Raw genomic sequence first — 15005 nt, forward strand, 5'->3', positions numbered from 1 at the left:
CAGAAACGAGTCTTGTCCAGTCACACACCTCTTGCCTTCCCAGCCAGGACGGTTTCTAACAGCGTCCAGCGGGGCCGTGTCTAAGTGCACTTCCTCTTTTATGGGCCCAGCCCCCCCACGCTGGGCAAACTACCCACCCTCCTGCGAGCGAGCGCGCGGCTGGCTCCTGCAGGGCGGGACTGGGGCCTCGCGACCGGCCTCGCTGTCGATTGGTTACAGCCGCCGCGTTGTCGGGGGAAGGAACCAATCAGAACTGCAGCAACAGGTGGCCCGGCAACCGACAGCGGCCGTTGGGCTCGGCTGGGGTTCGCGCCTTCTCCCCCGGTGGAGCGGCCTGGCGTTTAGGGACCAGGGACACTAAAGGCCCCGGCGGGGCGGGAGCACCCAGCGTGACCTCACGCTCCTATACACAGACATGCAAACGGGCCGGCCCCCGCACGTGACAAGGCAGAGCCGGGCCCAGGCCAGCTGCCTGTCCAGCCCTGGGATGAGAAAAGGCGTCAGGAGATGGACCGGGCCTGGTTCGCCTTTAATTGGCTGACCCGTCCTGTGGGGGTAACTGACGCGTGAACAGCCAACAATTGGGCCCCCTGGCCGGGACAAACACGTGCGTTTGGGGAGTAGAAGAAGGCTGGTATTAACCTCCATTTTACAACGAGGAAACGGAGTCCCAAAGACGTTCAGTCATCTTCCTGATACTCACACAGTGGCGAGCCCTGACTTACACCCTGGTCAGGCCGGCGCCATATGTGTTTTCACCAGCAGAAGGGACTGCCAGGGAACAGCTGAGGGGACCAGAGCTGGGATGGGCCTGGATAATTATAGCGGAAAGAAAAACACGCCGAGCGCATGGTCCTGGCAGAAGCAGCGTGGAAACAGAAGTCAAGGCAGATTATTTCTGCCATGAGGAGATCTTGCCATGTAGGAAAAAAGAAAGAAAGAGAGGAAAGAAAGACAGAGAGAGAGAGAGGAAAGACAAGAAAGAAAGAGAAAGAAAGAAAAAAAGAAAGAAAAGATAAAGTTTTTTTGTGGCACTGTGAATCTCCCTCCGCCAGGTTCTGTAGCTTTTGCGCTGAGCTCTGTCTGGCTGTGCATTCCGGAGAGGCTCGGCAAATTTGCTGTGAGATTGCTGAGCAACAGCAGAACAGATGCAAAGGCCTGCAGACCAAAAATTGTCCCCCTGGCTGTCCAAACAGGGAAGAATCTGGATTCCAGAAACTATATACTTATTATCCTTGGCAAAAGAGACTGTTAAAAGTGTGGACGCTGAAAAAGGGAAGTGGAGATCAACAGGACGCAGCATGAAGTCCTTAAGAAGTCCTCTTTGAAAAAGAAGATGTGTTTAGGGTTTAAACTATTTTTATTATTTATTTATTTAACTTATTTTTTGAGACAGGGTCTCTTTTTGTTGCCCAGGCTGGAATGCAGGTGGCTGGGTCTCAGCTCACTGCAGTCTTGACCTCCTGGGACAAGCAGTCCTACTTCTGCCTCCCTAGTAGCTGGGACCACAGGGATGAGCCACTAAGCCTGGCTAATTTATTTATGCTTTGTAGTGGCAGGTCTCCCTATGTTGTCCAGGCTGCTCTTGAACTCCTGGCCTCAAGCAGTCCTCTGACCTCGGACTCTCACAGTACTGGAATTACAGGTGTGAGCCACTGTGCCTGGCCTCAAGAAATTCTCTTAAATTCTTTTAGGGTGGGGGCAGATCTGAGCAATCCTATAGACATACAAACACTGCACCCTTGGATTTTTAGCAGCTTGCCCAAGTCATAAGATGTCCTGTGGACAAACTGGAGAATGTATGGGTACAGATAAATGTATTTTGAAAACTTGTAGCCAGGTGAGGTGGCTCATGCCTGCAATCCCAGCACTTTGGGAGGCTGAGGCGGGCAGATCACCTGAGGTCAGGAGTTGGAGACTAGCCTGGCCAACATGGTGAAACCCTGTCTCTACTAAAAACACAAAAATTAGCTGGGAGTGGTGGTAGGTGCCTGTAGTCCCAGCTACTCGGGAGGCTGAGGCAGGAGAATCGCTTGAACCCAGGAGGCAGAGGTTGCAGTGAGCTGAGACTGCGACATTGCACTCCAGCCTGGGCGACAGAGCAAGACTCTGTCTCAAAAAAAAAAAAAAGAAAACCTGTTTCACATCTATTTCATTGAATTGTGTGTACACGCACACACACACACGTTTATTTGTAAATATTTTGTATGTGCCAATAACCAAATTGACAAAGTTTCATATATTTTGTTGTATAATTTTAACATCATCCCAGGAAACAATCCACTGTGCTTACAGTTTTGGAACTTCTAAATCTTTAAATACAAACTGTATTTGAAACACTGAAAATGAAAAAAAGACACAAGAATGAAAGAGAAAACTGAAAACATTAGGTAATTAAAACCAACATGAGAAAAACTTAAACATTTCCTTAGTCTCTGATAATTTCTGCTAAAAATATTGAGTAGATGGCTATATTAACTTTCCTCCCCTCATCAAACAAGCATACAATTATCTGATTGCATTTTAAAAAAGAAGTCGAATTTGATGACCATACATTTTAAAAACTGACATGAAACTGAATTTCTTTAAATCCACTTAGCAGATGAGATGGGGCACGGTGGCTCACACCTGTAATCCCGGCAGTTTGGGAGGTTGAGACGGGTGGATCACTTGAGGCCAGGAGTTGAAGACCAGCCTGGCCAACATGGCAAATCCCTGTCTCTACAAAAAATACAAAAATTAGCTGGGCATGGTGTTGCACGCCTGTAGTTCCAGCTACTTGAGAGGCTGACATGGAGGATCACCTGAGCCTGGGAGGTTGAGGCTGCAGTGAGCCATGATTGTGCCACTACACTCCAGCCTGGGTGACAGGGTGACCCTGTCTCAAAAAAAATAAAAAATACCTGTAATCCCAGCACTTTGGGAGGCCAAGGCGGGTGGATCATGAGGTCAAGAGATCGAGACCATCCTGGCCAACATGGTGAAACCCCATCTCTACCAAAAATACAAACATTAGCTGGGTGTGGTGGTGCTTGCCTGTAGTTCCAGCTACTTGGGAGGCTGAAGCAGGAGAATCGCTTGAACCTGGGAGATGGAGGTTGCAGTGAGCTGAGATCCTGCCACTGCACTCCAGCCTGGCGACAGAGCAAGACTCCGTCTCAAAATAAAATAATTTTAAAAAACCTCTTAGGAGATTAAATTGAATCATATATTTGTTAATTTCCATGTCCATTTTGATGTTTGTTCTTCTTCTTGGTTTTGGTTTCTGAAAAAAGGGTGGGGAAATGGTGACACAAAGCCAGATGGAATTACTTGACATGTTTGTCATGTAATTAACCATTGTAAATGAATTTTCCTTGGTAACACATCCTGGTTTTTGTTTTTTTTGTTTTGTTTTTTTTTTTGAGATGGAGTCTTGCTCTGTCGCCAGGCCGGAGTGCAGTGGCGCGATCTCGGCTTACTGCAACCTCCATCTCCCAGGTTCAAGCGATTCTCCTGCCTCAGTCTCCCGAGTAGCTGGGATTACAGGTACGTGCAAACATGCCCAGCTAATTTTTGTATTTTTAGTGGAGATGGGGTTTCACCATGTTGGCCAGGATGGTCTCTATCTCTCGACCTTGTGGTCCACCTGCCTCGGCCTCCCAAAGTGATGAGATTACAGGTGTGAGCCACCGGGTCTGGCCCGCTCCTGTATTTTAAAAGTTGAATTGAAAAACACCAAGTTAAAAGATGCATTTTTTCCCATGAATTGTGTGAATGAAATAAAGCTAAATTCATAAAGCATGAACATAGCAGTAGTTCTCATTTTGCTCACAGTTCTAAAAATGCAAATTCTCCCCAACTTCTTAGAGCATGACAGGTTTTCAGCTGGCAATCTTTCCATGTTTACATAAGAAGCTAGAATTGATCATATGGTTTTACAGTGCTTTCCCGAAAATCTGTGATTGTTATTAGATTCTGTTTTTCCTCTATTATCTCTCAAAGGAAATAAAGCAGCAAATTACTCCCATATTTTGAGCTCTAAATTCAAGAACTACTAAATTCACTGCCAGCCATTACAAATATTCAGTTCTTTATTAAGGTACACATCATTACAGTAGGCTCAGAGTGCTAATACATGAATAATAACTATAGTTAGTAAAACAATGCAAATGAAGATGAGTTTAAAGAGCCCTGATCAATGAAGTAATTTTCAGTTGAAAAATTGTGGAAGGTATGTATTAAAAAGCACTAGTAATATATGATAATTCAATAAGTCATTGAATGAATAAGTGAGTGAATCCAACTAACTAGAAATTATTTTGATATATTAGTTTTCTTTTGTTTTTTCTTTTTTTTTTTGAGATAGAGTTGTGCTGTGTCGCCCAGCCTGGAGCGCAGTGGCAAGATCTTGGCTCACTGCAACCTCTGCCCCCCAGGTTCAAGCAATTCCTGCCTCAGCCTTCCAAGTAGCTAGGATTACAGGCACACACACCACGCCACGCTAATTTTTTGTATTTTTAGTAGAGGTGGGGTTTCGTCATGTTGGCAGGTTGATCTCGAACTCCTAGCCTCAATAGATCCACCCACCTCGGCCTCCCAAAGTGCTGGGATTATAGGTGCAAGCCACCACACTCCACCTAGTTTTCTTTCTTCTTCTTCTCTTTTTTTTTTTTGAGACCGAGTTTCACTCTTATTGCCCAGGCTGGAGTGCAATGGCATGATCTGGGCTCATTGCAACCTCCACCTCCCGGGTTCAAGCGATTCTTCTGCCTCAGCCTCCCGAGCAGCTGGGATTACAGGTACCTGCCACCACGCCCAGCTAATTTTTGTATTTTTAGTAGAGACAGGGTTTCACCATGTTGGCTGGGCTGGTCTTGAACTCCTGACCTCAGGTGATCCACCCGCCTCGGCCTCCCAAAATGTTGGGATTACAGGCGTGAGCCACCATGCCCGGCCCTAGTTTTCTTATATAGACACATCTTTATAACATACTTTTAGTTTGTACCTCATGTAAGACAAAGTAGAAAACTATTATATTTACCCCAAACACAGCACTGACAATGCCACAGGCAACCTGGTGAAAAATATTAAATCCTATATATAGGCCATAGTATTGAACACATGCTTATATTAACACTCTTAAGGAAGACATATATTTATAGAAGTTAAGCCACACAGTCTGTTTTGTTATTTTATTTTTAGAGATAGGATCTCGCTCTGTTGCCGAGGCTGGCGTGCAGTGGTATGATCATAGCTCACTGCAGCCTTGAACTCCTGGACTCAAGCAGTCCTCCCACCTCACCCTCCTGAGTAGCTGGGATTAAGGCATGAACCGTGCCTGTAGCTACGATGTGTAGTGCCTGGCTACAACCAGTTTTATAAAGAAGAAAAAGTCAGCAAAAGTATTTACGTAATAACATTCTCAAATTCTTTGTTTGCCAGATATCTTATTTGGTCACTTAGGGTACAGTTTTAAACTAGTAAACAATTATACTATAGAAGAACTAAATTAAATTATAACATGGCACAGACTTCCTAAGGAAGGTAACTCAAAAAATCTAAGAAGTGATACCAATTATTCTAATTAACATTTGAGATACTAAACGAATTAATGACCAAAGACAACCTTTGAAACTTATTCAATTGTTTTTTAAAAGTGTACTAGCATAATTTAAGATCTAGCTTGCCTAAGATTACGTCTTTTATTTTATTTTTATTTATTTATTTTTAGATAGGGTCCTGCTATATCACCCAGGCTGGAATGCAGTGGCACAATCAGAGATCAGAGTTCATTACAGTCTCAAACTCCTGAGTTCAAGTGATTCTTCCATCTCAGCCTCCAGAGTAGTTGAGACTACAGGCGGGCACCACCACACCCAGCTCATTTTAAAATTTTTTTGTAGAGATAGAGTCTCGCTATGTAGTTCAGGCTGATCTCAAGCAATACTTCCCACCTCAGCCTCCCAAAGGGCTGAGATTACAGGCATGAGCCGCCATGCCTGTCCAGAATATGTCCCTATCGTAGGTTTATCACTAGAATGTTTTGATCTGAAGACATAGCCTTAATGATTCTAAGTGTAATTCTAACCTAAAATCAAAATCCTTGGTTTGTAAACATGAAATTCAATTTTATATTAATTCGTACGGCAACTAAACAAAAAACAATTTTTTTAAATGTCCATTTTATTTATTACACTAAACAATTCTGACCACCAACAACCAAGAGGGGGCGGGAGGGAACAACACTATGAGACCATGAAAACATCTTGCTTCTCAACAAACTTTCCTCCCTCGCTTTAACATTTTTGAGGATTCTTTCCCAAACCTATTACACGTATATTATGATGGTTACGAATTTCCCAACTCCGCCACTCCTTTCAGTGCACTATTATTATTATTATTATTTTATTTATTTATTTTTTTGAGATGGAGTCTCGCTCTGTCTCCCAGGCTTGAGTGTAGTGGCGCTATCTCCGCTCACCACAACCTCCGCCTCCTGGGTTCAAGCGATTCTCCTGCCTCAGCCTCCCGAGCAGCTGGGATTACAGGCATGTGCCACTGCGCCCGGCTAATTTTTGCATTTTTAGTAGAGACAGGGTTTTGCCATGTTGGCCAGGCTGGCCTTGAACTCCTGATCTCAAGTGATCCGCCCGCCTCAGCCTCCCAAAGTGCTGGGATTACAGAAGTGAGCCACCATGCCCGGCCATCAGCACATTATTTTTAATATCTTAATTAAAGGGGAAAAAAATCACCTACTTGTAATAACAAAACAATGTTGGAAACTGCCATTAAAACACAAGTGAAAAACAGATCTCTTCCCAGACTCACGGGACTCTACATTTAGGAAGTACAAAAAATATTAAAAATTAATTACACTCAATTGGATACATTAAATATATACAGCTTTTTGTACATCAATCATACCTAAATAAAGTGGTTTTAAAAACAAATGAGATGGGCCAGGTGTGGTGTCTCACATCTGTAATCCCAGCACTTTGGGAGGCTGAGGGAGGTGGATCACTTGAGGCCAGGAGTTAGAGACCAGCCTGGCCAACATGGTGAAACCCCATCTCTGCTAAAAACACAAAAATTAGCTTGGCATGGTGGCACACGCCTGTAATCCCAGCTACTCCAGGGGCTGAGGCATGAGAATCTCTTGAGCCTGGGAGGTGGAGGTTGCAGTGAGCTGAGATGGCGCCACTGCACTCCAGCTTGAGTGACTGTCTCAAAATAATAATAATAAATAAATAAAAACAAATGATCTAACCCATACCACCAACTGATAAAGAAACAAACAAATGAGTTATGCAAAAGAAAAGTCATGCTTTTTGGTTTAATCCTACTTTAAGAACACTAACAATAATTTGCATGCAATACATACAGTTCCCTAAATACAATAGATGAATTCTTTTATAAACACATCTTATTTTTGTTTATGGAGAATCTGCTAATAAACACATTTTCTATTCAATATATTATGTATGTATGAACGGGAAGTAACCTTAAACATTTTAAATACTGGAAATAGACAAAAGAATTATAAGCGAAGTAATACAAAGTGCCTCGTGTTTTTATCCTGGAGTCAACCCGTAGAAATCACAGGTTATTAAGAGAACTTTGAAAAATATTGTTTTGAATATTGAAAATCACGTGTTTTGGGGAAGGAGAGAATTAACAGCCTTTCTTTGCCTTAAAATACTTTACATTTTATGAAATTGCAATTGGAATGAAGCAGCTCCTAAAGTAGTCAGCATTCGGGTCAGGGAAATTGAGCACAGGAGCAAACTGCTGTTTGTTTTCTCAACTCCTTCACAATGCTCAGCTGAAAAGGTTCCCACTTAAAAGAGCTGCTGAAGTCATTTCTATTTCAGAAGGGTAGTATGAATGAGTTTTTCTACGTGTTAACTAGAATTTATGGTAATTTGTAAAATGTTTTTCCATTTTTAAACATAAGAGTCTTTTATGTCCACCCACGAAGCAGCAGTCAACTGCTAGGGGTCTTAGGCTAACATCTGCCACCCCACCAGTCTGCATGGCCCATAAGCAGGTGTGGAGAGGACCAGAGTTCACCTGTCAGCAGCACCACGGAATCAACTGTCCAGCCTTTCTGCCATTAATTACCACAGATGTGGTCTTTTTCCAGATATTCTATTCCCACCGGAGGCTTTTTATTAAGACCTTGTACCTGTGAACGCATTTGGGGCACAACATATTGTCTTCAAGGTATGGGGGTGGAAAATTGGAGGCAGGAAGCAAAAAGAGTGCATTCACTCTCCCTTCTTGCTTTTCTGGAACCCAGCCTTGTCCAGCATGAAACTGGAGGTGAACCCAACCATCTGTGTCTGCAGGGAGTCTTCTCCCATGGACACTAGCCACCTGACACCATGGGCCTCATGTGGAGATCGCACTGCTTCTGGTGCCTTCTCCCTGGCTGCATTTCTGGCCCAGGAGGCCAGCAAAGCTTCTGGGGCAGAAGTTGTCACCACAACCGTATTAACTCCCTCAAGGAGAGCAGCAGACTCTTCTAGGTCAGGCAACCCCTCCCCAGGGGGAAGAGCTACTTTAGGAGGATGTGTCTCCTCAGGGCTTTGCGGGGTTATTTCCCCTTTGTCCACCTTTGATTGTTTTGGTAATGATTTCCGGATTCTGGCCTCTTTTGCTGTGCTAGGAAAATCCTTTTGATTTGGATAGGCAAAGGCACACAGGAGCTTATTTCTGGCACCAAAGGCCTGTGTGGCTTTGCCTTTAATTATAGACACCAGGCCCACAGAATGTCCCGGTGAATCCGATTAACAGGTGGCGGTTTAGAGGGTAATGAAGGGATTAGTATCTTCTTCTGAGGTTTGGGGTTGTCCCTATACTCTGCTGCCTTCTTTGGGCAGAGCGCTTTTTCACCTTTAGCAGAAATTTGTCCTTTGGTTCCCTTTGCTGATGTTCCTGGCAAAGCAATTGTGTTTGGTTGATTAGAAGCCTGCTGATCCTCTTCCCTCGACTTCTCTGAGGAGGTCCACTCCCTGCCTTTTGCCTTCTCCATACTCAGAGAAGAAGCAGAGCTTGGTCCAAAAATTCTCAAATCAGAGTGAAGGTATGCAGTAACCATTGCTACCAAGATGGAAACAAATTCTATTTTTCCATAAAGAGTCTATGAAAAGAAGCCGGGCACAGTGGCTCATACCTATAGTCCCAGCTACTCAGGAGACTAAGGCAAGAGGATTACTTGAGCCCAGGAGTTTGAGTTTAGTCTGGACCACATAGTGAGACCCCACATCTCTAAAAAAGTTTAAAAAAATTCTGTGAAAAGAAAAACCCAAAGTGAGCAGCAGACTTACATATAAACATTGTTTAAAAAATACATTTGCCAAAAAAATGGAAATAACCCAAACATCCATCAGTTGTGGAATGGATATATGTTAATAAAATGTGGTATATCCAAGCAATGAAAAGAAATGAAGTGGCCGGGCACGGTGGCTCACACCTGTAATCCCAGCACTTTGGGAGGCCGAGGCGGGCGGATCATGAGGTCAGGAGATTGAGACTATCCTGGCTAACACGATGAAACCCCGTCTCTACTAAAAATACAAAAAATTAGCCAGGCATGGTGGTGGGCGCCTGTAGTCCCAGCTACTCGGGAGGCTGAGGCAGGAGAACGGCGTGAACCCAGGAGGCAGAGCTTGCAGTGAGCCAAGATTGTGCCACTGCACTCCAGCCTGGGTGACAAAAGCAAGACTTCATCTCAAAAAAAAAAAAAAAAAAAAAAAAAATGAAGAAAAGGAATGAAGTACTGATCCATGCTACACCGTGGATGAACCTTGAAAACATTATGCTAAGTAAAAGAAGCCAGTCATGAAAGACCACACATTGTGTTTCCATGTATATAAAATGTCCAGAACAGGCAAATATATAAAGACAGATGGTAGGGCTTCAGGGAATGGGGAGATTGATCATGACATCTAATGGGTATGGGGGCTTGTTTTTGAGGCAGTGAAAATGATCTAAAATTGATTGTGGTGGTGGTTGCACAACTCTGTGAATATACCAAAAATCACTGAATTGTACACTTTGAATGGATGAATTGTATGCTATTATGAATTATATTTCAATAAAACTGTTAACAAAAATGAGGGGAAAATGGCTAGGTGTGGTGGCTCATGCCTGTAATCCCAGTGGTTTGGGAGGGCAAGGAGGGAGTATCACTGGAGCCCAGGAATAAGAAACCAGCCTGGGTAACATAGGGAGATCCCCCATCTCTACAAACAATTAAAAAAAAATTAGCTGGGCATGGTGGTGTGTTCCTGTGGTCCCAACTACTCAGGAGGCTGAGGTGGGAGGATCACCCGAACTACTCAGGAGGTTGAGCCTGGGAGGTTGAGGCTGCAGTGAGCTGTGATCACACCACTGCACTCCAGCCTGGGCAACAGAGCAAGACTCTGTCTCTAAAAAATAAAAGGAAAAAAACCAAAATGCAAATTAGACCATTTTAGCATTCTCCCTCTCTCTCTTTTTTTTTTTTTTTTTTTTTGAGACAGAGTCTCACTCTGTTGCCCAGGCTGGAGTGCAGTGGCACAACCTTGGCTCACTGCAACCTCCACCTCCCGGGTTCAAGCGATTCTCCTGCCTCACCCTCCGGAGTAGCTGGGACTACAGGCACCTGCCACCCTGCCACCGCACCTGACTAATTTTTGTATTTTTAGTAGAGGTGGGCCAGGCTGGTCTTGAACTCCTGACTTCAAATGATCCACCCACCTCGGCCTCCCAAAGTGCTGGGATTACAGGTGTGAGCCATCACGCCTGGCCCATTTTAGCATTCTCTTAAGGATGGCTTGTTGCACTTTGAATAAATTCGAAATGGGTTAAAAAGCAATGGCCAGGGGCGGTGGCTCATGCCTGTAATCCCAGCACTTTGGGAGGCCGAGGCAGGCAGATCACTAGGTCAGGAGTTCCAGAACAGCCTGGCCAACATAGTGGAACCTTGTCTCTACTAAAAATACAAAAACTAGCCGAGTGTGGTGGCACACGCCTGTAGTCCCAGCTACTGGGGAGGCTGAGGCAGGAGAATCGCTTGAACCCAGGAGGCAGAGGTTGCAGTGAGCCGAGACCATGCCACTGCGCTCCAGCCTGGGTGACAGAGTGAGACTCCGTCTCAGCAAAAAAAAAAAAAGAGAATGTTTTCCAAGGTTTCTTATAAGATGTCAGTGAATCTTCATAGTCTGAGTTGAGACCTTCTAAAACAAGCTTAAGTTATGCTGATTTGCATACCTTTGACAAGGTTTAACTGACATATAATTTATAAATATCCACAGGAATTTTTAATGTTCCATCATATCATTTCTCAATACTGGATGTTCATTATTTTATACTTTTGCTACTTTAAATACCAAGAAGCCTTTTCACAGGAAGAATAAAATCTCCATTATCCTCCAGAGTGTAGGTAACAAAATATAAAATTAAACCAGATATATGTTTGACAAACTAACACTGAAAATCACCAATATTCATAATGACATTATGTTAACAGTTATCATAAAGTCTATAAAGTTTATCCTTAGATTTATAAAAAAATGCAGATTGTCTCAAGGTAAAAAATATAGTAAGTGCTTTTTGCTAAAAAGCTCTTTGTTGAATTAGGATGTGTTATAATGATCAAGACACCAGACAATACTAAATGTTACCCAAACTACAACACAACACACTTTGAACATAATTAAAGCCTAAATTATTCTGCACCAGCAGGATTCTTTTTAGTGCCTGGCAGTATAAAGCTTTTTTCTTAAAGGTATTTAAGAAAAAAGACACAAAGTGTGAATAACAAGTTATGTGAAAAAATTAATACCAATGAAGATTAGCAGAGAGAAGTGAGGAAGGTGACCATCTCTCCATTCTGATAGATGCCATCTCTACACACTACATTCTTTTCAAGAAGTGGAACTTAAGATTTAGGTAAAGAAAACGGGAAAAACTAGCCTGAATGTGAATATCTAGTGTTAAAGCAACTTCCTAGAATGAGTGAATAAAGTTAAGAACATATATAGTTTTCTACTGGAAAGTAAGACTTTTTGAAGGCTTTCTTTTCTGCAAAGTTTGTAGTGTGACTGTTTTCCTACAAACTCATTGAATTCAGAGCTAAACAGTGGAATTACAAGCATAGCTCAAGAGGAACCCAGTCTGTTTCTGTTGTAGCAACCTAAGATTTCTGTTATGTTGTTGAATCTGTGGTTGCTTCCTCAATGACCATTTCAAATGACTCTGTCCTCTCATCTGCTCAAAGCAGGAAGTCAAATCGGGTTTTCCTTTTTCATCAGAAGCATCACCACACTTTCTGTTTGCGTTGGTGAGATGGTACAGCATGGTGACATATCCACAGAAATCCTGCAAATCCACTTTGCTCCTTAATATTTCCAATGGTTTATGGGCACCCATACGACACAAGCAAACTCTCCTTGTGGTTTTATTTTATCAAATGGAAAAGATTTCTCTCATCCCATCATTCAACATTGTAAGCACATGTGAAGCATGAATTACTTCAAGGATCATAACTCCAAGACATAATAATAATATAGCAAGAATAACAATGGTGAAATATATCTGACAGTTTTTGAGATCTTGTACCTTTGGAAAGTAAAAGAAACGGGGATATGACTTCTGGGGATGACTTCTGGATAACTGGTCTAATATGCTGAGGAGCTCTACTCTGATGGACTTGGATTCATTGGTAGAGGAGCCATGGAAACAAGCAATATACAATTCTTGTTTAGAACTCTGCTGCAAGTCACAGGTTCCAAATCAAGAAGGCTTTCACAGTGTAAGATACTGAGAAGAAAACCACGGTTGGGTTGTTTTGGTTGTGTGACCACATCACTGAGACACAGACACAGTGTTGTGCTTCTCAGAGTAAGTGCCTGATCAAAATTTCTCTCTATTCTGTACTTCTTTTTCACCAGTGTTTTGAACGTTTTGTAGGTTTTTAAAAAAGTTGTCCAGACGCTCATATGAAAATTTGCAAACTTTTGGTGAAAGATTTCCCATCATTAAACCAGCAAGAGTAGCCAGGCATGGTGGCTAGCACCTGTAATCCCAATGACTTGGGCGGCTGAGGCGGGAGGATCACTTGAGTCCAGAAATTCAAGACCAGCCTAGGCAACAAAGCGAGCCCCTGTCTCTATAAAAAATTTTAAAATTAGCTGGGCCTGGCGGCAGGTGCCTGTAGTCCCAGCTACTTGAGAGGCTGAGGCAGGAAAATTGCTTGGGCCCAGGAGTCTGGAGGCTGCAGTGAACCGTGATCACGCCACTGCACTCCAGCCTGGGTAACAGTGATACCCTGTCTTAAAAAAAAAATCTGTTTACAGACTGAAGCAACCCTCCCGCCTTAGCCTCCTAAAGTGCTGAGATTACAGGCATGAGCCACCACTCCCAGCCTAAAGTAAACTTTTATTGAAGTAAAACACATATAAAACTGTGCACAAATCCTAAGTATACAGCATGAATAACTTTTATAAAGCAAACATCCCTGTATAATGAGCACACATGAGGAAACATTACTAACACCCAGAAGTGATCCTTTGTGTCTACCGTCAGTCACTATTCACCCAAAGAATAACCAGTATCCTGATTTTTAACACCAAATATTTGTTTTACCTGTTCTTAAACATTATATAAATGGAATGATACTATATGTACTATTGTGTATCTTTCACTCAACGCTGTGTGAGATTCATCCAAGTTACATAAAATTGTAGTTCTTTAATTTTCATTCAAAAATAGGCAGAGGCCTTAAATAGACATTTCTCCAAAGAAGATATGCAGATGGCCAATAACCACATGAAAAGAGCCATAGCATCACTAATCATTAATCAAAACCACAATGAGAGACCACCTTACACCCATTAGGATGGCTACTATCAAAAACCAGAAAATAAGTGTTGAAGAGGATGTGGAGAAACAAACGCTTATACACTGCAGCTGGGAATGAGAATGGTCCAGCTGCTATGGAAAACAGTATGATGGTCCCTCAAAAAATTAAATATAGAATTACCCATACCAAGTGATTCCATGATTCCACTTTGCACTTTGGGTATATACCTAAAAAAATGGAAAGGAGGTTTCTTTTTTTTTTTTTTTTTTTTGAGACAGGGTCACGCTCTGTCGCCCAGCTGGAGTGCAGTGGTGCGATCTCAGCTCACTGCGAGCTCCACCTCCTGGGTTCAAGCGATCAAGCGATTTTCCTGCCTCAGTCTCCCCAGTAGCTCTTTAAGTCTGCAACCCCGACATACTGACAGCTGACAATCCCTTGGATGTACCTTGAATGTTTTTATCTTGTTTCTGGGTCTTTGCATGAACCATTCCCTTTGCCTAGGATGACTTTCACTTCACTTTCTTTACCTGCATAACACCTACTTGACCTTTAGGTGTCTTCCTCCAAGAAGCTTCCTGGCCCCCCAACCATGTCAGATGTCCCTTATCTGTGTACCTGCTCTTGGGTGCTTTGTACACACCTCTATTTGTAGCTTTGATCACCCAGTATGGTGACTGATGGTTTGCAGTTTGTCTTTCCCGCCCCACCATCCTCCACCCCAGTGAGCTCCCTGAGGACAGGACTGGTCTTGTTCACCCCAGCACCTAACATAACATATGGCTTACAATGTATGTACAATGAATATTTTCATTCATGTAGCACACTGTGCTTTTCAAAGTGCCCTGAAACAAACTCATCTACAGAGCTATAATAATATTTCCTTACTTAACATTCATTCCTTCTGAATAAAATATTCTTCTAAAAAATATTACCATTACTTAGAACATTTATGTGAATTATCCATTATGTCACAAATGGGACTGAGTCAGGACTCTATCTTATTTCTGCCTGACATATTAGAAGAGTTTGAGAAAAAGCAGATTTCTTTTGAATCACTTGACTGGAGGTGGTGTCTCTAGGAGTGTGGTGGGGAAATGGATGCACAGAACTTAGAAACTGGCCTCAGCTGGTAATCTGACCTTCTCATGAATTCACGTCCCTGGTTTCCTGGAAG

The 15005-nt window shown here is 42.9% G+C and overlaps 1 pseudogene; it reads right to left on the minus strand.

Moving 5' to 3' along the window:
* Positions 1-2558: 2558 nt before the first annotated feature.
* Positions 2559-10495, minus strand: LOC134731251 (developmental pluripotency-associated protein 4-like; annotated as a pseudogene).
* Between the last annotated feature and the right edge of the window lie 4510 nt (positions 10496-15005).

This window comes from Pan paniscus, chromosome 9 (assembly GCF_029289425.2).
Source record: "Pan paniscus chromosome 9, NHGRI_mPanPan1-v2.0_pri, whole genome shotgun sequence".
Classification (NCBI taxonomy): domain Eukaryota; kingdom Metazoa; phylum Chordata; class Mammalia; order Primates; family Hominidae; genus Pan; species Pan paniscus.